Raw genomic sequence first — 27,398 nt, forward strand, 5'->3', positions numbered from 1 at the left:
AGATTGGGCAGACAGAAGGAGGAATCATGACTACACAATGAACTACTGGGCTTGGGGAAGTACAGGCTGTCTAAGGAGCACAGACGAGGGGCACCTGTCTAATGCAGACCTAAGGTCCCTAGAAGGCTTCCTGGGGTTGGATGAGTAGGAACATAGAAACTGGTCAGGTGAACAAGTATGGTACAGGGGGAGGGCAGGGCAGTGAAGAGCAAAGGGATGGGGAGAGAAGGGAGAGAGAAGAGATGACATTTCCAATTTCACATCCCCAAGAGAAAATGGGGTCCACCCGAAAACTGGGCCATTTTGCCAGGATCCTGCAGTTCCAGCCAGAAGCAAGAGCTCATGGGACTTTCCCTCTGCTGCTCTGAAAGCTTAAAGGACCCTTGGCCACCAGAGAAGCAGCAGGGATGGGGCCTCCTGGTCCTGCCAACACACACACATATTAATCAGCTAGAGAAAGCTCTAAAAAGAAACCTAGCCTATTTCTGTCTGTGCATGGAGATGAAGACATTCCTAGAAATTGACTCTTAGGCCTCCATGGTATATGCAAAGGCACATGTGAGTGTGCATATGTGCATGTGCTCGCGCGCGTGCGCGCGCGCACACACACACACACACACACACATTCCATTATCCCCAAGGGGCCAGATTTGGGGCTTGCCTGTAGCTGTGGCTCTCAAGAGGCTGCAGGTGAATCTGAGGGAGGGGCTGGCCATGGTGGTGTGGGGGTCAGTTTGTGTGTGTCTGTGCATGGGAGTGTCATAAGCATGTCTCCCTGAGAGCTATGTTCAAGATTTCCTTAAGTGCTGACTGCCCATTAGCTGGTTTTCAGCCTTACCCATGTCTTCCTGAGAGTTGACTTGAAGCTGACAGGTGGCTTGAGGGACTGCATGTGTAGAGACCCCTCCGTGCACACACATGATACCCACAGATAACCCAGGTGTAGGTGGGCTCCTGTCTCTGCTCTGCTCTGGAAATATCTGCCTTTCTGCATCCACTCAGTTGCTCCATGTCTGCAACTTATAATTCTCTCTCTCTCCTGCCTAGACTCACAAGCACAGCAGCAGGGACAGCTGCCGGGCCAATGAGCTCCTTCTGCCTCCTCCTCTGGGGGGCCCTCCAGGGTCCTGAGGCTTGCTGAATCTCCACTTTCTCATCAAAGGGAGGAAAGGCACAGGGAGCAGCAGCTGCCAGGGGCTCCCTGTCAATCCACAGTCATTTATCACAGTGCAAAGACCATTAGGGAGCAGTTGTTTTTAGGGGGTTCCATCTGGATGAACATCACCTGTTGCTATTTTTAAAACACGTTTTTTAGTGACTAAGCTGGGATTCAGCTGAGGCAAAGGTAGATATGGAAGCAGCTGAGTCCCCAGACATTCTGCCTTCCCCCTCAACACTGAGGGTCTGCCATGAGTCCCGGGGGCTATGTCACAAACAGCCTCATTTCCTGGGCTGCCAAGAAATAAGAATAGAAATCAAGGTAGAAATGATAAGATGATAAGACGGTTGTGGAAGTAGCTTCAGCCTTCCCACAATTTCCAGCCCTGTCATCAAAGTCTCCAATAACTTCCCCGTCCTTGTTAGCACTATGATTACCATGGATACCACCCCTTCTCTCATTTCATCACCTGATTACTCCACAGACAGACCTTGTGTGCCCACAAGGTGCTGGATTCAGAATACAAGTAATTCATTTTCTTAAAAGACCACCACTGCACTTACCAACCATGGTCCAGGCACTGGGCTAAGTGCTTTCTAACATTATCTCATTTAATAATAACCCTGTAAAGTCAGCATTCTTTTTATCTCCATTTTAGAGTTGAATACGTTGAGGCTCAGGAATGTTACCTAATTTTCCCCAAGTCATACAATCAGTAAAGGAAGAACCTAGGGTTCAAATGCGGGCTCAGCTGAGTCTTAGGTCTGGCCCCTATATTAGCCATCTGTGAGCCAACTCCGAGAGTGTTTCATGTCCAGTGGTGGACACAAACATGGGGACCACAGCTTACAATATATACCTTTTGTCATGTTCATGACCAAGAGTTAACAGCAACAGTCATCCAATCAACACTGACTGAGGACCTAGCATGTGCTAGGTGCTGCTCTTTTGCTTGAGCACCTGGCGATACATATAGACAAAATTAAGTTCCTGCCCTCATAGAGTTTACAATCTAACCATCCACCCAGCTGCCCAAGGCAGACACCCAAAGTTCATCTTTGATATCTCCTTCACATTCACAGCTCCCGCAATGGGATCAAAGTGTCCTCTAATCACCACCAAGTCCTGTTGATTTCACCACCTAAGAAGCTCCAGCACCTGCGCACTTCTATCCATCCCCACCACTATAATCTAAATTACCATGATCTCTCTCCTGAACTACTACACTGCTCTCTTAATACACCCATTGTCACCATCCTCCAATCAGTTTTCCACAATGCAATTAGAGTGATCTTTTCAAAATGTAAATCTGGGTTCCTTTCCCTTAAATTATAATCCTTCAGTGCCTCTCCAATGCTCATAGCAAAACTGCTTCTTAACAGCCCATGATGCCCTACCTACCTCCCCAGCATTCCCCACACCATGACCACAATACCCATCTCCACCATCAGTGTGATCATATCCTCCAACCCCACAATCCCCCGAGCCTCCTCCGCCACCATCACAGGAGTCTGCGTAAAGCAGCCCCTCCACTTGTGTGATGGAGCCAGACTGCCCTGTACCAAAGCTCTGACCATTTGAGACAAAGACTCAGAAACACACCATCAGGACGCCTGTCTGTTCAACTAAAAGCCTCAACAAGACTGATCTGGAGTTTCTAGACTTTCCCCAACTCTAAGAAAAATTGGAGGGCAGGATGTATAAGAGCCAGGACCATCTAGCAGAGGACGTAGATCCCAAATCATTATAGAAATCCCTAACATTAATCCAACTTACAAGGGATGTGAAGGACTTCTTCAAGGAGAACTACAAACCACTGCTCAATGAAATAAAAGAGGATACAAACAAATGGAAGAACATTCCATGCTCACGGGTAGGAAGAATCAATATCATGAAAATGGCCATACTGCCCAAGGTAATTTATAGATTCAATGCCATCCCCATCAAGCTACCAATGACTTTCTTCACAGAACTGGAAAAACGACTTTAAAGTTCATATGGAACCAAAAAAGAGCCCACATTGCCAAGTCAATCCTAAGCCAAAAGAACAAAGCTGCAGGCATCATGCTACCTGACTTCAAACTATACCAAAAGGCTACAGTAACCAAAACAGCATGGTACCGGTACCAAAACAGAGATATAGACCAATGGAACAGAACAGAGCCCTCAGAAATAATGCCGCATATCTACAACTATCTGATCTTTGACAAACCTGACAAAAACAAGCAATGGGGAAAGGATTCCCTATTTAATAAATGGTACTGGGAAAACTGGCTAGCCATATGTAGAAAGCTGAAACTGGATCCCTTCCTTACACCTTACACAAAAATTAATTCAAGATGGATTAAAGACTTACATGTTAGACCTAAAACCATAAAAACCCTAGAAGAAAACCTAGGCAATACCATTCAGGACATAGGCATGGGCAAGCACTTCATGTCTAAAACACCAAAAGCAATGGCAACAAAAGCCAAAATTGACAAAATGGGATCTAATGAAACTAAAGAGCTTCTGCACAGCAAAAGAAACCACCCTCAGAGTGAACAGGCAACCTACAGAATGGGAGAAAATTTTTGCAACCTACTCATCTAACAAAGGGCTAATATCCAGAATCTACAATGAACTCAAACAAATTTACAAGAAAAAAACAAACAATCCCATCAAAAAGTGGGCAAAGGATATGAACAGACACTTCTCAAAAGAAGACATTTATGCAGCCAAAAAACACATGAAAAAATGCTCATCATCACTGGCCATCAGAGAAATGCAAATCAAAACCACAATGAGATACCATCTCACACCAGTTAGAATGGTGACCATTAAAAAGTCAGGAAACAAAGGTGCTGGAGAGGATGTGAAGAAATAGGAACACTTTTACACTGTTGGTGGGACTGTAAACTAGTTCAACCATTGTGGAAGTCAGTGTGGCGATTCCTCAGGGATCTAGAACTAGAAATACCATTTGACCCAGCCATCCCATTACTGGGTATATACCCAAAGGATTATAAACCATGCAGCTATAAAGACACATGCACACGTATGTTTATTGCAGCACTATTCACAATAGCAAAGACTTGGAACCAACCCAAATGTCCAACAATGACAGACTGGATTAAGAAAATGTGGCACACATACACTGTGGAATACTATGCAGCCATAAAAAAGGATGAGTTCATGTCCTTTGTAGGGACATGGATGAAACTGGAAATCATCATTCTCAGTAAACTATCGCAAGGACAAAAAACCAAACACCGCATGTTCTCACTCATAGGTGGGAATTGAACAATGAGAACACATGGACACAGGAAGGGGAACATTACACACCGGGGCCTGCTGTGGGGTGGGGAGAGAGGGGAGGGATAGCATTAGGAGATATACCTAATGCTAAATGACGAGTTAATGGGTGCAGCACACCAACATGGCACATGTATACATATGTAACAAACCTGCACGTTGTGCCCATGTACCCTAAAACTTAAAGTATAATAATAATAATAAAAAAAAGAAATCCCTAACATTTATATTCAAGCCAAAACTTGGTATGACAACCTTCAAGAGCAACCTTAAAGAGAACCACTTAAAGTATGTTGACAGTAGGAAGGGGAAGGCCCATTTCCTTAGAGTCCTTACAATATTATGTCTGTAGCCCCTACATCCCCCAATTTTAAAGATGAGGAAACAGTTTTAAAGAGAGGAGAAGACACTTGATGAAGGTCATACTGAAAGTCCCTGGGATTGCCAGGATCCAAGGTCAGCCTGAGACTCCCCCCCTTACTTAGCCTACCTAGCTTCCTGGAGAAAAGAGTTGGAGCCACTCAGGAAAGGAACAGTCTCCTGCTAGCAAGGTCCTCTTCCCTGGATTCCAATGAGGAAAGAAAAAGGCACTTTTTCTCTGGGCTTCTAGTTTTCCTCCAAAGCTGGGAGAAAAATCAAAATGGCGGACACAGCCTGCTTCCAGCCAATAGGACAAAATTATGAGGTTTTGTCCTGATTATGAGGTTATGTCACAATTTTGCCATAATTCCAGCCAATAGGACAAAATTATGAGGTTTTGTCCTGACTGATGCTGCCTTGGCTAAAAGAAAGAGCAAAAATAAATCTCCCTCAACCCCAGTCCCTAAAGAGCATAAGGGAGGCAACCTGACCACTTCATTCCTTAAAACACGTGATTACAAAGCTGTCTTGATCCCTGACTTCCTCTCTGTGTCCCCATCTTCCTCCTCTCCACTTCTGACTCTCAGCTCTAGAGAAGATACGGGACACCAGGCAACAGAGCCAGAGAAACCAACAGAGGTGGAACCCATGAGAGGGAAAGAATGGCAGTTAGAACTTACACTGAGCATTGACTATGGACATGTTTGTATACGAGCACTTTGTTGTTGATCTTCATTGTTTTAGAGGACTAGGCACACCGTTACCCATTGAATTCCACAGCAGTCCACCTTGAGGAGTTCTGATGGGGTCAAGGGGCAGACCCGGCCTGGCTAAAGCGGAGGTGCTAGTGAGGCGGCACCAGCAGGTATCTTACGGAGACTACACCCCACAGATGAACTCCTGAGGCTCTGCTGGGAAATCCACAACAACTGCCATCACATTCTTCAATGCCCCTAGACAGTCTGCTCAAGAGCTGCAATGCCCAAACTAATAGCTCTACCAGCTGCCAGGTGATCAGTTTACCCCCAAAACATACAAACAAAATTCACTCTTCCCAGACGGTCTGCAGTTTCCCCCTCCCTTCTCTTTTCTCTCTCTCTCTTGTAAATTGGGTTTTGCCCATGTGAGCTGACAGCAATCTACTGACTGTCTTCCTCCTAAGAGAAATATGTACAGATAACTAAGTCTCGGTCAAAGTTTGACAGCAGCCTGGACTGGCCTAGGCCTCTCTGGGAAAATAACCCCACGCCTGCCCTACCACAATGCAGTTAAGATACATGTGGACTGTGGTGTCTGCCCTGTGTCCTGTGAAACTCCTGATCTGTGGGCCTGGAGGCCTGGGATATACATGTCTAAGATGTTATATAGGAAATTGAGACAGCAGCTTCTCTGCATCAAGGAGACTCTTACACGCTTCTCAGGTTTTATCAACAGCAGCCAACATGGCCCACATGGGTGAGGGGCGAAAAAAAGTTAGGTATGTGGGTGGCTTAAAGGCCTCCCCACAAGACGAAGATAAAGATACTATGTGTGCTCTGTTTCCTGTCCTGTTCCAAATGCCTCGCTAATGCTGAGAAACACAGTGCTAAATTAAAGCCTACTGTATCCTCTGAGTCAGATGGCCAGTTCAAACCTGTGATTATTCTCAGTGTCACTGGGTTACTAAACATCTCCTCCATTTCCTTCCTTCCTTCCTTCCTTCCTTCCTTCCTTCCTTCCTTCCTTCCTTCCTCCCTCCCTCCCTCCCTTCCTTCCTTTTTTGAGACGGAGTTTCACTCTTGTTGCCCAGGCTGGAGTGCAATGGTGCGGTCTCGGCTCACTGTAACCTCCACCTCCCGGGTTCAAGTGATTCTCCTACCTCAGCCTCCCGAGTACCTGGGATTACAGGCATGTGCCACCATGCGCGGCTAATTTTGTATCTCCCCCATTTTCACCTCTATTCTAACAGATAAAGAAACTAAGGCACACAGAGATCAGATGACTTGCCCAAGACCACACAGAGCCAGACGGAGCACCCACTTACACTGCCTCCAAGCGGGGATAAATGGTGTAGTACAATGGGAAGGACACGGGTCACTTTGTCAAGAGCCCCACCTTCCATAGGTAGCTCTGGGACCCACAGCTTCATGCGGGAAGAAAATTGAACAATTAGGGAGAGATAGCTTGGTAGCCAGGGAGCTGGGAGGCAGGAAGCGTTAAGTCCCCACCTATAATCCAGGCACAGAAGATTGAGACTATATTTAAACCTCCACTGGGGCCGAAGCCCTGGAGGATGGAAGCCTGTTGTTTCCAGGGAGGACTGGCCTGGAACCAGGGTACATTCGAGGCATTTAGACCTCAGGGCTTTGCAGGGGTAGGGCGGGGATCATAAATGAGGAAGTGGGCCTGGGACGGATTTCCAAGGTTGAAACCCCAGAGGCCAACAGGGTGTGGACTAGAGAATCTTCACTGAGAGTCAGAAGTTCGGCTTAGAAACCAGACGGAAAAGCCCTTCCATGGTCAGGACCAGATGGGGTTTATATCAGCCCAGAGTGACACCCATTTGGCACTGTGGTTGGGGGCAGGAGCAGCCAGGTGGAATGCCGCACTGCCCAGATTTCACTGTTCAGACATGCCAAGGAGGATTAAGTAATTAAACTGGGGACCAGCAAGTCATCTGCCTGGTTCAAGCCTGGCTCCACACTGCTTTCACTGTGGCAGAAGGTCTTCTGCACTCTGATCTCCATGCCTTCAATTTCACTCGCAGTAATCCATCCTCCACACAGCTACCTAGGCCAAGTTCCTTAAAGGCAAATCGGACCATGTCATTCTCAGCTTAAAAGCTTTCCAGGGCCTCTATCGACTTCCTCACCAAGACTAAGCTCCTCTGCATGGCATGCAGGGCCCTCTCAGGTCTGGCCCTGACTTCCTGTGCTCCATTCAACTCCCTTGCCCCTGCCTCACCCTCTGCATTCCCTCCAGCATGGCACTGCCAGCTGCACCATGTTCTTGGGCTGTGAATGTCTCCCTTCCCCATCTCTGTGGTTCTCAACCCTAGAATCAGAATCCTAGGGAAGCTTTAAAACATCAATGGCCTGGCAACTGTCTTGGGGGTAGGGCTCAGGCATCAGTGTTTGTTATAGCCCCCCAGGTGATTCCAACGTGCAGCCAGGGCTAAGAGTCACTATTCTCTCTCTAACCAACCCTCAAACTACTTCCTTGAAGATTCAGCCCAGGTGTCTCAGCCAATCATCAAATATTTATTGAGCTGGGCACTATTCTAAGCAGTGGATATAAAAACAATAATGATAGCTAATATTTATTGAGCACTTGCCATGTGCCAGACACTGTTCTAAGTGCTTTACATATATTAACTCATTTAGCCCAAACCGCACCTCTGTGGGGGCAGGTATTATTATTTCTCCCATTTTACACATGAAGAAACTGGGACACAGAAAGATAAAGCAACTTCCCCAGAGTCACACAGTGGTGAGTTGTGCAGCCAGGTTTCTGCACAGGCAGTCCAAGCACCAGTCTGCACTTTCAACCCCTGGGCCACCCTGTCCCTTCCCCATTCCTGCCCCACATTGTTCACAGGCTGCAAGAGAGAAGCAATAAACCAACAAGTAGATACAGAATGTGGAAAGGAATACAAGGGGCGGGGGGAAGCTGCCCTTAGTGAGAGCAGCAAGGGGCCGAACTTTAGACTGGGAGTGGTCAGGCCATCCCTAAAAGCAATATTTAAGCTGACATCTGAAGGACAAGTAGCATCCAGCCATGCAGAGGGTAGAGAAACGGTGTTCCAGGCAGAATGCAAAGGCCCAGAGGTGGAAAAGAACGTGATCTCTTCTATTAAGTGTTCATGGTTCCCTCAGGGTGCGGGACACGGGGAGAAGGCACAAAGGAGGTAAAGAAATGGACAGGGCCAGTGCCTGGCAGGCCACCTAAAGGGTTAGGATTTTATCCTAAATGCACTGAAACATCTTCAGCAAGGTGTGCATATTGTCTATGGGAGAGTGGCCTAGAGGAACTTAATGGGGCCATTCCAGAGGGTGCTGCAGCCATTTAGCAAGAGGCCCAGGAAGCAGAGCTGGAGAGGAATCACCTCTTGCTGGAAGCACTGCAGGTTCCTGCCTCCAGTCACAGGACCATCACGGTGCATTATAATTGTTTGTTTGCCTCTCTGCCTCCCCATCAGACTGGGAGGCCCTTGAAGGCAGAAACTAAGTCTAATTAGCTAGCCTCTGTCACCTAGCAGAGACCAATACTAGGTGCTCAGTAAACATCTGTTAACTGCAAGTGAGTTGAATGGAATCATGCAAGGCTGATTAGGTGGGCAACATGCTGAATAATTTCTTCTTTCTCCTTCATTGATCTGGGGACTTCACAGCTGTTGGCCAGAATAAGAGGATGCTGCACCCCTCCAACCCTCAGTAGAGCCCCTCCTCTGACACCCACCGTGGGAAAGCAGTGTTGGACTATAGATAACTTGCAGCAGCCAAGGGCCGTCATTTCCCTAACCCCCAGCAAACCCCATAAGGCAGGGCAATGGGGAGGGAGGGAGCTGAAGCCCAGAGTCCTCCTAAAGTAGCGGAACCTCGAGATTCCAGGTGGCGCTGGGTGTTTTAAATAGCCCAGGTTTTAGCAGGCAATTTGGGCACCCATTATGGGTCTGCACTTCTGACAGTGAGGGCAGGGCCAGGTCCGATGTTGGAGCCTCTGTGGCCCTCCTTTCTGCTGCCGTCACCACCAGCAGGTGGATCCCCAAATCACGTGATGCCCCACCTCCATCCAAATCAGAGACAGGCAGAGGAAAAGGGGAAGAGCCTTTGAGGGCCCCACAACAAGTTGGTGGCGGAGCTGGCGTGGCCATGCAAGTGTCCAGACTCCCAGCCTGGTGCTCTCTCCATGGCACTTCTCTATCGACCTGCCCAGCCCCTCGCCTGCCCTCACTGCTCCTTGAGTTATGTCTCTCTGGAGGTGCTGAAGCTGCCCGGAGCACAGTCTCCAAAACGGGGCGGGGGGGCCTCCGAAACAGGTTTCCTGGGAAGAAGCAAAGAGCCAGGCCCTTCAGGATAGCAGCTACCCCTCCTCCCATTCTGCTCCCACGCTTTGCTAACAGCGTGATGGTTGAGGGTGTAGGGCCAAATCCCTGCATGCCACTTATCACATGTGTGGGCCTGAGCAAGTTACTTAAACCCTCTATATCACAGTTTCCTCACTAGGACGTAGATACAGTACCTGTGTCCTAGGGTTGTCATGGGCAATAAATTAGATAATAAGTGCAAAGGGCTTAAAACAGTGCCCAGCATGTAGTAAGTGCTTACTTAGTATGAACATCAGAGAGAACTTTCTAGATCAGCATCAAGGGACCCGGTCCATTATGCAGTTCATTAACCCCCGTGTGCCTCAGTTTTCCTATCTGTTAAACGGGGGAGTGATGCAGCCATATGAGTGGCTTAAAGACAACCATGAAATGCTAATTACTATGGGAAGTGTTTGGAAGTTAAAGAGAAAAAGTACCTTACAAGTGGGAGCCTTGATGGGCAGATGACCCCGCAGCAGAGGAAGGGGCCCTTAAAGCACCACCAGCCCAGCAGGCTGCCTGGGTTTTATGGGGCTTGGGGACCAGGCCACTTTCCTGAACATCATTTAGAATTTATAGACTCTTGTCTCTGTCCTTTCTGTTTATTTAGTTGCCTTAGAAGCCAGCCTGGCATTAATAGCATCTTTGCTGCCCAACCAGGAGAATGCAGCCTTTTCTATGTTTAATCCCCAGCTAGTGGAAGGAGTGAGAGCTGGAAGTCCACAGAGAACCCTGAGGCTGCTGGTGGGCTCCTATAGTCAGCAGATGGGCTGTTAGCAGGCGGCCATGTTCATTCTGCAACAAGGTGCCTCCTCTACCTGCTGGGGGAAGGATCGGATAATGACAACTACATCAAATGGAATATTGGAGCCAAAGGACTGCAAGAGCCCAGGTCCCCCAAACCTGCTGCCTGCATAGCTGCCCCAGTGATGACTGAGACCTCATAAACTTCATATGAATTTGAACAGAACTGAAAGGGACTGGAGGCATCCTGCCCATTTATCAAACGCGAAAACAAGAGTGAGAAGCATCAGCTGAGAACTCCTGATGAAGTCTAATCCTGCCTTCATCACTTACAAGCTGTGTGACCTTAGCTTAGGAATTTGGCCTCTCTGAGCCTCAGTTTTCTGTCCTATAGAACAGGTTTAAAAGTACCTGCCCTGACTATTCCAGAGACCACTGGGTTGAAAAATGAGACCAGGTACAGTTGCGGGGAATTTGGAAAGGATAGGAGGCAAGCTGCAGCAGAGTGGTCAGGAGTGTGGGGCACTGGGGCCAGATGGCCTGGGTGCCAGTCGCAACCTGGCCACTCCGAGCTAGGTGACTCAGGGTGCATTACTTGACCTCTGTGTTTCAGTTCCCTCTTTGCTGTAATTTGCCTAAGTGACAGAGTTTTGTGAGAATGAAGTGGGACAGCATCTCTGAGCCTGCCAGGGCTCCATAAATGTGGGCAGCTAAGAGAGGCTCCATCCCCGAGAGTGTCTAGAATGGCTTAGGGCATGGCAGTGGATATCGGAAACAACGGATTCAAATCCTGGCTCATCCATGCATTTGCTCTATGACCTGGGTAGGGTGCCCAACTCATCCTAGTTAGCCTGGGACTTTCCTAACTTCAAAACTGAAAGTCCTGGCCGGGCACGGTGGCTCACGCCTGTAATCCCAGCACTTTGGGAGGCCGAGGCAGGTGAATCACCTGAGGTCACGAGTTCGAGACCAGCCTGGCCAACATGGTGAAACTCCATCTTTACTAAAAATACAAAAATTAGCCAGGCATGGTGATGCTACTCGGGGAGCTGAAGCAGGAGAATCACTTGAACCTGGGAGGCAGAGGTTGCAGTGAGCCGAAATTGCGCCATTGCACTCCAGCCTGGGCAACAAGAACGAAACTTGTGTCAAAAACAAAATAAAACAAACAAACAAACAAAGAAAAAAACCACAACTGAAAGTACTGCATCCCAAGAATCCCCTTAGTCTCAGGCAAATTCGGACAGTTGGTCACCCTAGACTTGGAGCAAATCTCATTGATATTTTGAGCTTCAGTTTTCACATGTGCAGGGTGGTAATACTTACTTTGCAAAAGTAGTTGGGAGACAAAATGAGAGAATGCATATAAATTACGGTACAGACAAACACTTTCATAATATATGCCATGTGCCAGGCGCTGTAGCATTTTGTAGCTATTTACCATTTTATACTCCTGACAACCCTAGGGATTAAGTATTGCTGTTAGCTCCATTTTACAGAAGGGGAAAGTGAGGCTCAAAGAGCTCAGTGAGTTGCATGAGGGTACACAGCTCCTAAGTGGAATTGCTGAGATTTGAACCCAGCTCTCTGACTCCCAGGCCTGACTCACTGTGCTAGAATTCCTCTCACATATCAACTGTTCATCAAGTAGTAGCTATTAATAAGAAAAGCAACAGAAACATCAGCCTCGGGGTTATGCTCCCAGTTTGTGTCCATCACAGTGCAGGGGGTGGCGGGGAGTGTTGGATGATTCTGAGCCCACAGGAAAAAGTATAAGCTTCACTTTACCTTTATACTTCACGCTTTCCATAAATGTGTGGCCTGTTCCATAAATCTCAGGCTATGTAAATTTGGTGCATAATTGGGAGGCACTGCAGGTACCTCCGGCTCCAGAATAAAATCCAGGCAGCTCTGGAGAGAGAGCAGGGCCCCATTAGCAAGGACAGAGTGAGAAGTGGGCAGGGAGCAAGGTTCACTTCACAGCAGGGCCACGGAAGTGCAGATGTGCGGGGCTGCGCTCTGCTAAGGATGGCTCCTTGGAGTCATGGGATTCACAACATCCTCAGGCTCAGGACCCTTTTCCCCCACCTACCCCAATAAGGGACATGCAGATGACACAGGGGATCCCTGCTTCTCCCAAAACATCTGCCTCCCTTCCCCATAAGTGTGACCTGGGAGACAGGCAGATGAGTGTCTGGGCCATGGCAAGTAGCATATTGTGGCCTGACTCCAGCCATGGCAATAGGTCCTTAGGATGATGGAGGAAGCGGGGATGTGAGGATCTGGAGAGGAAGGACTCCTCAGGATGGTCCACACAAGACCCAGTCACCCCTCCCAACTCCTGCTCAGGCACCAGGCATCTCAGGCCGCAGTGGGCAGCACGCAGCAGGGCCTCCTCACTGCTGTGCACTAGTGGGGTCGGGCTGGAACTGGCAGAGTGCGCAGAACCCCCAGCTCTTCCCCTGCTGCCCACTGGCTCGCTGTGCTCCTGGGAGCTAAGCCCAGCTCAGAGGTGCTCTTGGGCTGCAAGCAGCTTTGCCTCTTAAACAAAGGGCAAGGGAACACATAAAGGCAGTCCTGAGAGAGACCCCATGGAGGTCAGGATGTCACCCTCCTTCTATGGACACAGGAAAGAAGGAGGGCAGATGGCAACCACACCACCCAGCCAGGGCTCCCACCAGCCTTACTCTGTGCCTGCTCTTCTGCCCTTGCTTGGGGGCCAAAACAGTGGATATTGGGGCCCTAACCATCTGTGGATATTTGGGGTAAAGGAACTTGGCCCCTTACCCTGGGGACATTTCCTGCGGTTGCCAGGTCCCCAGGCCTTTCCCCTGGGTGCAGTGAAAACATAAAGAAACGGAAGTCGTGTGAGGACAAAAATGCCTCTTGTAGCACCATGAAGCCATCCCACCCCGTCCCCACTCTCCCACCCCCAATCCAACTCAGGGATCACAGCACGTGACAACCTGCATCCTGGTTGAGAGAGGGGGCTCAGGAGCTGGCTGCTGGGGTTTGAATCCCGCTAATTCAAAGTTGAATTTTACTGTAATAGCTGTGTGACTTTGGGCAAGCTACTAACCCACTCTGAATCTTCATTCCTTCATCTGTAAAATGAAGCAATAACAATACTGACTGCACAGAATGAATGTGGGCATAAAATAAGTACATAAAGCTTATTTTAGAATAGCACAGGGCTCACAGAGCAAGCATTCAATACCCAGTAGCCATTATTATTATGGTATAATATAATATAATGCAAGCATGACCTGGTCATTCCATTAGCCTTCCTGAGCTACAGTTTCCTCATGTGTAAATGGAGACAAGTCTGCTTGCCCTACTTCCTCACTGTCATGGGGTCCAAAGAAGTCAGGTATGGCTGCGGGTAGAGCTTTAAAACGTATAAAGTGCTGTATGCATGGAAGGGATTAATATAATGCATCCTCCAATAAATACAAAGCAGTGTAAGCTTAATTCCATAGGGTAACATGATACAATGTAAGATAATACTCTGCATTAAAAACTGAATTGGAGAGAGACAAGACAGATGGAGAGAGAGACGGAGAGGCAGAGAAAGGCCGAGCAGAACAGGGACAGAGTGAGGGTTGAACTGAAAGAGCAGCGAATCAATGTTGTACTGTAATTTAAAAACCAATATACAGTAAATATCAGCCCGGCGTTGCAGCGCAGCAGCACGGCAGGGCAGCCCAGCCTGAGATAACTCATGCCTCAAGCTGGGCCAGCCACCACTGCGTCCCACCGGCCTTCCCTGTAACTCATGATCCATTGCTCTCTCTCCGGAGCTGCCTGGATTTTATCCTGGAGCCGCAGGTACCTGCAGTGCCTCCCAATTATGCACCAAATTTACATGGTCTGAGATTTATGGAACAGGCTGATCACAGAGCCCTAGAAGGAGCTCAGGGCCTTGACTTCTCTCCCCACCCCAAGAGAGAGACTCTGAGCTGGGGCTTTGGGTCCTGGCCAGCCTGGCTCTGAGCAGAGAGTGGCTGGGAGGCCTGGGCTTCAGTCGGGTCCCACCCCCAGCTCTCCTCCTGTGGTTCTTGCTGCTGTCTCATTCTGGCCTTCACCACCTTCCTGACTCCTCTTCCTATGGTCCCACACCGACCCTCCATCATCACCTCATGTCCCACCCTAGATACTGACCCATGCATGATCTGTTCCTGCACCCTGACACCCCTGAGTTCCTAAAACCCCACCCCCACAAGCATTCCCTCCTCCAGTCTGGTTCTCCCTGCTGGAGGTCCTCATCCCCTCTTCTGGGTCCTGGCCCAAGGCCCCTTTTCTTTTCTTTTCTTTTCTTTTCTTTTCTTTTCTTTTCTTTTCTTTTCTTTTTTTTTTTTTTTGGATATGGAGTCTCGCCCTGTCACCCAGGCTGGAGTGCAGTAGCATGATCTCAGCTCACTGCAACTTCCGCCTCCCAGATTCAAGTGATTCTCCTGCCTCAGCCTCCTGAGTAGCCAGGACCACAGGCACCCGCCACCATGTCCGGCTAATTTTTTGTATTTTAGTAGAGACGGGGGTTTCACTGTGTTGCCCAGGCTGGTCTCGAACTCCTGAGCTCAGGCAATCCGCCTGCCTCGGCCTCCCAAAGTGCTGGGATTACAGGCATGAGCCACCGCACCAAGCCCCCAAGGCCCATTTTCTTGCCCCAAATGCTTTCCAAGCCCTTTCAAACCAAAAGATCCAGGAGGGTCCCTTTCCCACCACTAGGAGCAGCCCTGGGACAAAGGTGTTGGGGTGGGTAGGAATATGGCCCAGGAGGATGTCTCTGGCTTTCTCCCCACACACCGGGCCAGCCTGAATCAGAAGGTTCCCAATCCAGGTTCCCCGTCCCTTCTGTGCCCCCTGAGTGCTCCCAGCACAGCCCCATCCTCACATAAGCATTCAACAACCCTATGAAGTCGATGTTACTCTTATCCCTATCCCCATCCCAAGGCATTCATGACAGTTTCAAAAGGCTTCAATACTCATGTCCTGTGGCCTAACTCCCATCTTCTGGGGTGCTGTGTAGAGGGCAGCCTGCTTCTCCCCAGGCCATTTCATGTGGACCCCGCCTAGTTATGCAAGCCTGGAATGAGATCTTCCTTCCCCACCGTGGCTTATTTTCCCAGCAGTCTGATCCCAACATGCATAAGGGCCAGGTGGGAAGGCCAGTCTTGAACTTATCAGCTATCATCATCCAAAAGCGTGTGTTCCAAGATTCTTGTGACCCCTCGTCTGAATGCAATGTGGCTGTAAGGTACAATGAAAACCCCATCAGACCAGAAACCACTTCATAACATCTGTGCCTCTGTTCCCCTTTATGCAAAGTGGTTATAATCATAATGTGTATCCTAACTGCCCGGTAGGATTGTTGCAAGGGACAAATGAGATCATGTGGAGATTTCCCAAATTAATGTCTAACTTGACAGATGGTTGCTAGAAAGGAGTATCAGTTAAGACGGTCCTCAGTGGTATTTTCCTAAGTATGGTCCTCTCCATGCTTAGAAAAATACCACTATTTCTACTACTACTACTAATAGCTCACACGTATATATTGTTCAATATATGCCAGGCACTGCTCCAAGTACCTTATGTATAGTAGTTCATTTAATTTTCCTAACAACCCTGTGAGGTGGGTACTATTATTATCCTCATTTTGCAGATGAGAAAACTGAGGCACAGAAAGAATAACCCACTCAAGTTCACACAACCAAGAAAACAGAACACAGTGCAAATCCTACAAGTGGGGGCACAGGTACACACATTTCTCCCTGTGAGAAAGATGCTCCATCCACGAATTTTGGTGCCTAAATGTTCCCTAATAATGTGCCTTGTGTATCTGCTTTATCCTCCTCCTTAGACATAAACTTCCCAAGGACAAGGACTGGTCTTTGCTCATCAGATGAAGACTTCCCAAGCATCAGGAATCTGCCGCTCTGCCCATTTGCAACCACTCTGTGATTGCGAGCACAATCCCTGCCAGCAGCCTCATTCCCAGATTCTTGCCCCTCAACAGCCTGGGGAACCACCCTCTCCTCCAGGGCAATAGCCCTTATTGTCATGTGCTTAGAAGGTGTGATTCTGGACAGAGAGTCCAGGATTTAATGTCTATTCCAGGGTCTCTAGCCTCAGCTCCCCTTCTTCCCAGCTCAGCCCCTGTGACATAAGTCCTCAGGCTAGGAGGAAGATTAATGGTTCCTTTCAGGCCAGCTGTCTCTAAATTGGGATGATGACCCCAAATCTCTTCATCCTATCAGTTTCTATTTGGGTAAGATGGTAAGATGTCAGCTTAGTGGTACAGCAGGGTGGGAAAGCAGCTTGAGAGCCTGTTTCTTAAGTGGACTTCATTACCATCACCATATCATCACCATCATCATTATCATCACATCACCACCACTATCAGCTTTACATCATCATCACCACTATCAGCTTTACATCAAGCAGTTAATCATGTGTGACCTTGACTGACTCTTAAGCAACACACACGAACACACACACACACACACACACACACACACACACACACACGAGAATGCAGGTGAGGGGCTGCACTAGAAATCAGCCAGAACTTGGAACCGCCGCCCCCAACATAGTCAAGTCCTGGGGCCCACAAACAGGGCTGGAAAAAGTGCAGGAGGAGAAGTCAAATGATTGGTGAGACTGAGGGCTACGTGCACAGATGGATTCGAGAGTAATTCACCTTTGCAGTGTCAGGCCCCCTGGGTGGCACACAGTAGGCGTTCAATTAATGCTTGCTGAATTAAACTAAATAGGGGAAGACTGCTAGCCATCAAGTCATGAAAGGGATGGATGAAGAAGGATGGGATTGCTTACATCTTAAAGGAACAGGCTCTCTGGGCCTTAAAGTTTGAAGGAAGTGAAGGAGGCACTTCAGAGTGAGCTAAAGGAAACCTTACTGCCATGGCAGGCAGAAAAGCACAGAAGCTATAGCCTCAAGAGGTGAGGTGGGCTGAAACTACAAAAAAGGATACATTGATGATGAGCATAGCTTGATTCCATCATGAGAAATGGCAATGAGAGGGCTTATTTACCTTGACCCTGAGGACAGAGGCAGTCCACTCTTCTCCCACACCCTACTTTGGTGCAAACAAGTCAGAACTGAAACTGGAATGCCCATGGGCTGCCCCAGGGTGGCATTTCTCACTTGCTGGAGTTTAGTGTGAATAAAAGCTTCTAGCAGACTGAGAGCCAGGAAGGAAGACGCAATCACCAAGAAGATGCTGGAGTATGCACATGTTCTGGCTGAGAAGGATACAGGGTCTGGTCACCCTTTGTCTGTGTGTGAATCTCCCTGGTCCTTGGTTTCCCATCTTTAACACAGGGACAAAATATACCCTTCCTGTCTTCCAGGGTTGTTCTACAGAGCAGAAATTGCTACGGCAGCTCCGAAGTGATAGGTGAATCTCTGGACCGGATCCAGAAGTCTTGGCGTTCATCCTGACCCTGCTATCTGCAAATCCCAGCCAGTTTCCTCATCCATATACAGAAGAGGACATAGTTTTGTCCTCGTGAATGAGGTCAGAGGGCTATAGGAATGACAGGAGGCCATGTATTGACATGCTCTCTAAAGTAGACAGTGAGCTGGAAGGGTTGAATGGCACCCGCCCATGTCTTTGAGGGAGAAGCCAGTGCAGTGGAAAAAGGGAGTGTGTGCATGTGTGTGTGAATATGTGGGAGTGCTGCATTTGTAAGAGAAGGTATATGAACTCATGAACGTGTGTACATGAATGTGTGCTGTGTGTGTGCATGTATGAATGTACAAGTGTGAGTATTTGGGAGTGTGTATATGTATGTGAACATGTGTGAGTGTGAGCATAAATGTGTGTGTGTATATATGTGGGCATGCAAGTGTGGATGTGTGTGAGGTAATGTGGACATGTGTACACTGGTGGGTGTGTGTGTGTATGAATGTGTGTGTATGTGCACATGTATGTGGTGGAGTGGGGAGGAAAGAGACACCTTCATTCAGACGGCAGCCCTGGGATCCTGGTCATTCCAAACGAAACCCAGTTACAGTGTTTGGTCATAGACTAGTCAGAAGTATGAAGCAAAGAAAAGCCTCAGGTCAGTGCTGTCTGGCAGAAGAGGATGGGAAGGAGGATGGAGGACTCCAGCCAAGTAACTCCCAGGGCCTAGATGGCTCCGCAGAGATGTCTTTGCTCTGAGGCTGGACCGTGGACTCGTAAATCAAAGGATCAACGACCTGAACTGAAAAGGCCTTAGGAGAGCACACAGGCTCTAAACCACAGGCGAGGACAGGAAGACAGAGGGGATGGCCAAAGTCACACAGCAAGTTACAGGCAGAGCTAAAAGGAGAGCTCATTCTAGGTTCCGCTGCACCCCAGCAAGCATTCTCTGACCAGCCGTCGGTGCCTTGTGCTATAGGAGGACCTCTAACCTCTCACCTCCATGACCCCAGATCCCCATCCATCCTCCCTCCCTTCTGCCCCAGGGGGACATTTCTAGGTACTATAGTGGCTTCATTACAGGAAAGGTTGAGTCAAGGAATCAATTCTACCCATCCAGGAATCTTCAATACCTTGTTAGAATGACAAGGCCTCATCTTAGTCATTGTTAGGCATTTTTAGGGGTTTCCAGGAGCTCAGAAAGTCAGAAATGCCTTTGCCTTCACTGCCATCATCCATTGCTCTCTCACTAGGTACCGAGACCCTAGCATGGCTCATTCCCCAAACTTCTCCAAGGCCTGGAGGCTGAGTGGCCACATTTCATACGTTTTGGGGACCAGAGAGAGTCATGTAACATCAAGGCCTACTTTACAATTATTCTGAAGTAGGAGCCTCCACAGACCTTCAGTATTAGTTGGGGGACCCCCTGGCTTCTTTGACTAAAGCCGCCTTAACAGGAGAATGAAAAAGAATGGGGTAGCTGGGAACAGAGTACTACTTTTGGAGAAAAGGAATAGGAAGTGAGTCCTTGGGAAGAAGAAATGGGAGGGCCAAATAGACTTTGCATCCCCAGGAAGTTTATTAGAGATCTGGGTTAAGGCAAGAGGGAGCCTACTCCTCTGTGTTGTTCTACACCATAATGGGGTAGAGGAAGGGATGTGTTGAGGGGAGAGGACCCAGGCAGGAAACGTGGAAGGAAGAGGGGTTCAGAGATGCTCAGCTTTCTGCTTCTTTATGTTGTTTTTGGGCATGTGAACCGTAGCTTAGCTCCTGCTGGTGGGTGAATTAATATAGGACATGCCAATAATAAATGCAGTGAATTCTAAAGAGCCCAACTTATTTTGCAATCTCGCATGTTTTGGGGGCTGCTCTGTTAATATTGGAAGGTTGCCAGGGAGGCCCGGGCTCTCCTGCAGACAATCCCAAGCAGGTTGATAAATTACGAGAACACACTTTTGTTCCTTCATCCAGCTTGGCACAGTTTAACACCTATATCTTGTCTCTATAGTTCCAGTCTGTTCCTCAGGTTGATCTGGGCTCCATTAGGCTTGGCCCTTGGAGACATTCAAAAAAGCAGGCCCAGATCTGTTCAAATCAAAGATGCCCTGATTTTCTTTTGCATGGAAGCCTTGGGTCTTCTCTGCAGGGCCCCCATACCTTCTATACAACACTCAGTTACAATGCAAGGAAATCATTCAGAAAAACAACAAATAGACTGATAAATCATGACATGGGTAGACTGTGTCATTACTAAAACTTGCTTGGTGATTTGGACTCAATAGTTGAACAAGCTGAGTGGCCCAGAACATAGCTATTTTTGACCCTCTGTTCAAAGTTTAGCCTTGTGTTCTTGGGCTGTCAACCCAACACCGTCCCAATCTCTCATCTTGATAAAATGGAGATTCCGAGGGTTTTTCATGGCTTACCTGCCCCCAGGTGATGCTGACGCTGGCCCACAGATCACACTTGGGGTAGCAAGCTGCAAGTGCATCTGTCTCCCTCACTATCTTCTGGACTCCCTCTGCCTCATTAATCCACCTCTTCTAACTAACACTTACCTCTGTTAATTTTAAGACAATGCATCTTCAGTGGGGACAATATCGCCCCCAAGGGGGCAAAAATGTGTTCTTGGTGGGGAGGCAAAAAAAGAGAACTTAATCTTTTGATATACAAAGTACAGATATACATATAGTATATCTGTGGCATTAAAATGTAATGGGAGGGTGTGATTAGGAAAAATCCTCCAAAAACGCTTCTTCCAAAAATGCTGCCCATGTGCCCCTTCCTAGCTTCCTGTTACCAGTCCCACCCAGTTATCTGAACCACAACTGCCCTGTTTCTGCAGGTTCTTAACACTCCTTTTCTCAGAAGGCACAGTGTCCACCTGCCTGGCCTGTAATCACTGGTTAACTGCAGTCCCACATAAAACTGACCTGTGAAAGTCCACCTTTAGTGCCCTGATACCTGAGTATAATTATGTTTGACATTTTAGTGACAGTCTTAATGAGAAAGGGTCACAAATATAGCTGTGAGTGCTAAAGGGCTTGTCCAGTTTACAAAGTGCAGTCACACATGCTGCTGTGCCCTTCCAACAACCCTGGGGGAATGAGCATTAGTATCCTGTTTCATCAGTAAGAAAACCAGGCCCCTCTCCCAAATTGGATGTATCCCTCCCCCAACTACACAGATAGGACCCAGTTCAATCACAACCCCTGCCCAGGCCCCACAGAGCTGTATCCATTCACTTTACCTGGGCCTCACAACATTCCTGTGAGGTCACCCTTGCGGGAGTGGGCAACAGAGTCAAAAAGAGAAGACTGGGTGCTGGCGGCAGTGGGGGGGGGGCGGTATTTTACATTCAAACCTCAGACAGGGAAGGGTGGCTGGTGATACTTGTAAAATGCAGAGCCCCACTTCCTGAGCAAATGTGCATGGCCATAAAAATCCAAAACAAACAAGAGAAAGGGAGGGAAGCAGGTGCCAGGGCCCCAGAGGTGAAATTTGCTCCTCAACCATCAATTCTCAAAGTTTTCTGGAGGGCTTCCTGGAGCCTTTTAACAATCAGCTTATGTCTGATGGCATCACACCCTCCTGGCAGCTCCCTGGACAGGGGGAAGTTGGCTGTACTACCCTCCATGTCTCTGAAGAACTCTCCCTCCCTTCCAACCCCCCCCGCTTCAACCAAAGACTCTCCCAGATCTGCAAAGGGGTTTGGGGACTGCCAGGAAAACATCAGGTCATAATACATCTGTTGGGCTCATGTTATCATTTTATTTTACCAGGCCAAAACGCAAAGACTCGCATAGTTAACCAAGATATGGCAGAGCCAGAATTTGAACCCAGGCCCCCACGTTGATGTTTCATTCCATTATATGACAACGCTATCCCTTCAATAAGTTGGACCCTAAAACTCCACCCCTACCCAAAGGAAAAATCACAAAATACTCAAATTGGTTTTGCTCCTGTTCAGAGTCCAATTCCACTTGGCCATCCCAGGTTGTTTATTGTTATATGTCTCTGCTTCCAGTCTAGCACTCTCCCCCATCAGACTGTGAACTCCCTAGATGCTAACATCTACCTTAGGAAAGCAGAGTTTCTGAAAACAATAATTCCAATTTCACTTCTCCACTGTCCCTGGGTAGACAGACCCCACGCCAGGAGCTTATAAGCCTCTATACATCCACCTCCCAAAAAAGGAGAGCAGAACCTGCTCAACCCCACAGGCTGAAGAGGCTTGGCAAACTGGCACTTGGAGGCCAGAATCCCTGTTTTGTTTTGTTTTGTTTTGTTTTGTTTTGTTTTGTTTTTTTCCTTTGGAGCTGAAGCAAAGATAAGAAGAGCAATTCCTCCTTCAGTCAAAGCAGGACTCAGTTGGCCAGAAGGCTGCCTGGTTTCCCCGGTGGCCCCACCCACTCTGACTGCATTTTCTTCCCATCTATCTTGCTTCTCCTCCTCAGCCTCACCTCCTGGATGTTCCTGCTCACCCTGTCTCAGGCCAGGCTCCCCAGCTTCTCACGTTTCTAGGCCTGAGCAAAGAACTGGCACTTCACAGAAGAAGGAACCCTGAACCCCAGCCTCCAGCCCACAGCAGGCAGGCACCCATTCCTTCTAGACAGGAGATGGAGCTGGGAGCCAACCTTCCAGAGGCTGAAACAGAAATGCCAAGTTTGCTGTTTGCATCCCCAGGATGAGGGCAGGAAGATAAATAATTACATTCCTGGTCAGGAATTAGACCAGAAACTCTAAATTGAGGGCTGGGCAGGGGACCTGAGCAAAAGCATGTGAGGAGACCGGAGAGAGATGCAACTCTGCACTCCCAGCCAGAGTCAGAAGGGAAAGATGACATTCCAGCATCAGCAGAAGGGCCCAGGCAGCTGGCATGGTTGGCGGAGGCTCATGGCTCCAAGTGCAGGCCTTTTGGAGCCTCTGAATCCTCCCTACAGGACTCTGACCCCCTTCAGCCTCCGATGTACCCCACAAGGAAATGACACTGCCCTCAGGGCTCTGCTGTGTGTGGCGATATAAAGCTCCTGCGAGAGGGCAGCGACCAGACCAGGGCAAAACCCCAAGACCCAGTTCCCTTGCTCCCCACCTTGAGTTCCAAATAGGCCCCCACACAAGAATCACAGCCCACATAGAACCTCTAGCCCTGGCCCCTGGGAACTTCACAGCCCAGGGAATGGCAGTTTCCTCCCTAGCTTTGCTCCTCCCCAGCAGCAGGAGGGTCAAATTCCTGAAGCTGCCCCCTCCCCCAGTACTAGAAGGCCAATCAGGCCATGGAGGCCACAGCTGCCACCTCCCTGAAACATACACATGCATACGCGCACACACACACACACACACACACACACACACACACACACACACTCTGTCTCCATTATGGCCAGGGGAGGGGTCATCATCTATAGCCATGCCTGTAACTCCAACTCCAACAAGAGTGCAGGCTCTGCCATGTTCCCTGTCCCTGCAGGTGTCTGTCTGTCTGCAGCTGTCTGCTGTCGCCGGGTGCATTTGGCAACAGTCTGGCTCAGTCCCTCTGCGGTCTCCACTCAGGCTCCCTTCTCCCTCCTGCTCTGGTTTTCAGAGGCTCTATCTCCCTAGAACTCTCTGCCTCTGTCCTTTGTACTGGGCTGATGGGAGGGCGAGTAGGACACCTCCCTCAGCAGGTCTGTGCAAAGTAAGGCACTGTCCACCTCGGAACGGTCCACTGCTCTCCCTCCTCCCTGCCCAGGCCAACCTTAGAACCAGGGCAGGGCTGGGTGGGAGACAGAGACCTAGGAACCCAGGCGTGGCTAATGCCATTTTCCATATTGCTTTATCATGCCATTCTGATGCCCCAAGCTGCACACACACACAATCCCCTGATCTGCTTTCCGCCTGAGGCCAGCATAGGGTCCCTGAACCTGCCCTACCTGCCTCCCCAAACTGCAACCATGCCTTCGTTCCTCCCATCCGCTCTGCATCAACCCCTCTGCACTTGGCTTTACCCCACCCCACCCAGTCCACAGAGCTCGGGAAGTCCCCGGCGCCCCCACCCAGCCCCCAGCAATGGCTCTAGCCAGGCCTTGCATGTGCGGAGATGCAACAGAGTGGTCTGGCGGCAAAGTTCTCCTGCTGCTTTCAATGGTTCCATCCACCCGCAGCTCCCCGTCTCTCCATCCTGCTCTCCAGTCTCACATGAACCCCGCTCTCCCCGCTCCCCGCCAGAGTTTCACCCCCACTATCGGAAATAAAGACTAAAGAAAGGAAAGGAAATCTCTCGCGATAAGGATGGGCGAAAAGAGAAGGGGGTGTCCGCATGAGCACCTAGGATGAGGGGAGTCTTCCAGCGAAAAAGAAAAGGATGCAAAGTTCCCGGTTCCCTCGGGTGCGTTCAGTCCCGCGCCGAGCTCCCGCCGACACCCGGGATCGCAAAGACGCAGCGCCGGCGACCACTCACCTGGGCGAGGCAGCATCTACCCCCGGCTGGGAGGCACCGAGGCCGGCTCCGCGGGGCGCCCGGGCTCCCCGGCTCGGCCACGCATCCTTCCCCGCCCGAGACAGACTCGAGCTAAGCCCTCCGGCGGCTCCGGCGAACGCAGGCAGATGGTGGCCTCGGACGTCCACGCGGGGAGAGCCTTGAGCCGCTTATTCAGTTATATCCATGGCATTTAGCAAGAAGAAGGGGGGAAAAGCACAACTTGTTCTCTTCTCTTCCAGATTAAAGAAAAAAAAAAATCCCTCCCTAGGAGGATGCCGGTAGGATTTTCCGGATCGAAGAACCCCGGGCATTCCCAGGAACCTCGGGCATCTTGGAATGCGAGGTGTCTTCAAGTTCAGACGAGCCTGCCGGGTTGTGTATGTGTGAGTGTATGTGTGTCTCAGCGAGAGGAAGCCAGGCACTCACACCCACACGCACACACAAACACACTCCCCCGTACTCCCCGCATGCACACTGCCCCCCACGCGCGCGCGCATACGCGCGTACCCGGTTTCTCTCTCCGCTCCACACACACACACACACAGACACACACACACACCACACACACACACACACACACACACACGGATCACACGCTCCAATCTGGGAGGGAGTCGGGCGGGCTGAGGAGACAGCGCCGGGCCAGCGGTGGAGAAAGCCCAGCTGCCAGAGGCTCCCAGGAACCCGGCGGCCGTGCGCACCGTTCCCGCCGAGCTCTCCGGCGCGGCAGCCCCCAGTGGCGACCCGCGGAGCTGCAGGAGCGGAAGGCAGCCTCTGCGCCCGCTGCTGAGCGCACCCGCTTCCGAGACGACCAACACCGCCGCCGAAACCAGAGGGATTCACGGTCCTGGCAGGGGTGGCGCGGGGACGCACGGAGGGGCGGGAGTGGGCTGGGGCCGCGGTCGCGGAGGGAGGTGGGCAGGCCGCGAGCCCCGGAACCGGGAGGGCGGTCTCGGCGGTCCGGCAGCACGGGCAGCCCCTGCGGAAGGCGAGCCGGGCGGCCAGGGCTGCACCTCTGCAGCTGGCGCCGGCGCTGCCGCCTCACGTGCCTAGCGCGCACTTCAGCCGTCAGCCCGCCGCCTGCCGGAGGAAAACCCGAGCGCGCCGGCCCTAGGCTGGGAGTGGGGGCTGGGACGCTCGCGCCCACCCAGTCCTGGGGCCCAGTTCAGATGCTCGAATCCTGGTAAGGGACCTATGAATAACGAGCGCCCCGTGCACGCACACACACGCACTTTGACTTTTCATGATTATTGCAAGAATCAGTGAAGGGTGTAGTGGCGCCAAGTGTTTGCACAGCATCTTTACAACTCTTCACTGGTTTGATCTTCCCAGTAACTCTCATTTGATGTATAAGGAAACTGAGGCCCGAAAGAGTAAAGTGACTTGTCCGAGGCATGTGGTAGGCAGCGGAGCCCCTACTCAAAGCAGACTGTGAGCTTAGAGTCAGAACACCCAGGTCTGGCCAGGGTCTCATCTTTGGTTATCCTCTCTTCCCGCTATAAACAACTAGTTACCGGAAAGGTAGGACCTTCCTCTGTCTTACTGGACTTCCCAAGAGGCATTTCCTTCCTTCTGAAGGAAATGAAATTTTGAGATTCCTGTTGGTACTCCAGCTGGTAAATCCAGGGGCAGGAAGAATGTCAATGTTGCAATCCTTCTCTTCTCTCCTGGTGGCTAACACATCCCGTGCACCTGTCCCGGTTACCCACAGGGAGGCACATGTGGCATGTGGATGCGTCTCTGCAGCCCAGGATTGGCTTGGCTGGATACATCTGTAACATACGACCCTGTCTCCTCTCTACACACATGCATAACTGCAGAAGCCAAGGCAGCTGGCCCTTATGTATGCACCCTCCACATGTGCACCCCGGGAAACTGCCAAACTGGCATGCTGCAGATCTTTGAAGACAGGCCCCTCCCTGCAGGAATTCTGGAAAGCCTGGTGGGGGAGGGGCATGGCCAGGATGAAACTCAAGGTATATGGGGTGGGCCCTGGAGAGAAGGGATCTAACTCAGGAGCAGGGAGTGAGGGATAGAGGTAGGGAAGAGTCATGAGAAGGAAAGTAATGAGGAAGGAGGAGGTAAGTAAAAGGAGGTGTGGAGTAGAAACTGGGGAGGGCAAGTAGGGAAGAGGAAGGGGAAGGGAAGAAGGAGGGGAGAACAGCAGGGAAACTGCCTTCCTCTTTGCTTACCTGAGGGCTTGCCTACTATTGGCGGGGGCTCCCAGGAAGAAAGGCTTAGGAAGAACCACAGCCCGGGCTCTAGTCTTTGAATTCTCCCAAGAGTTGGGGGCAGTGGGCTAGGTTATCTCCCCTAACCTTCAGTCACCCATGAGACAACCAGAGTAGAGTGGCAGAGATAGGACCAAGCTGGCACCAGAGTAGAAATGGAGCTGCTTTTAGAAACCAGTAAAGCATTAGAATGATGTGAATGAGGGATATGGGAAAGACAGACCAATCTCTGCTCCAGAGTGAACCCAATACTCCATCAAGAAGTTTTCTGGAGTCAGAAACATAGATATTCCATGAAGAGCCAAGACCTGGGGCACTGGTAATTCTGAGAATTACTGGTTTATTTTTCTAATTACATTTGCCCCAACATAACCTGAATACGGTGCTGGGGGACAGGTGGCCTGGATGCTCACCACGGCTTTGTATTAGCAAGCAATGTGACAAGTCCCTTTCCCTCAAAGGGTTTGGACTGTGCATTTTCTAAGAGCCTTTCCAGCTCTAGGAACCCCCAAGCAACCTTGACAGATGGAGCAGGGTGGGGACCACATACATCTTGGGAGGCCAAGAGAACACCAGTCTACAGTCACCATTTACCATGAAAATCCCCAGAAGATAATCCACACTTGGATCATGAAAAGGTGAAAGATGGTGGATTTCC

General features: G+C 49.8%; 1 protein-coding gene across 1 annotated transcript in view; it reads right to left on the minus strand.

Moving 5' to 3' along the window:
• LRFN2 (leucine rich repeat and fibronectin type III domain containing 2) overlaps positions 1 to 25,017 on the minus strand; it is a 196,935-nt gene extending 171,918 nt beyond the window's left edge. Inside the window, exon 1 of the mRNA XM_003281495.4 lies at positions 24,489 to 25,017. The gene's annotated coding sequence lies outside the window, so the exon portion shown is untranslated. The remainder of the gene's footprint in view (positions 1 to 24,488) is intronic.
• Between the last annotated feature and the right edge of the window lie 2,381 nt (positions 25,018 to 27,398).

Source organism: Nomascus leucogenys, chromosome 17 (assembly GCF_006542625.1).
Source record: "Nomascus leucogenys isolate Asia chromosome 17, Asia_NLE_v1, whole genome shotgun sequence".
NCBI lineage: Eukaryota > Metazoa > Chordata > Mammalia > Primates > Hylobatidae > Nomascus > Nomascus leucogenys.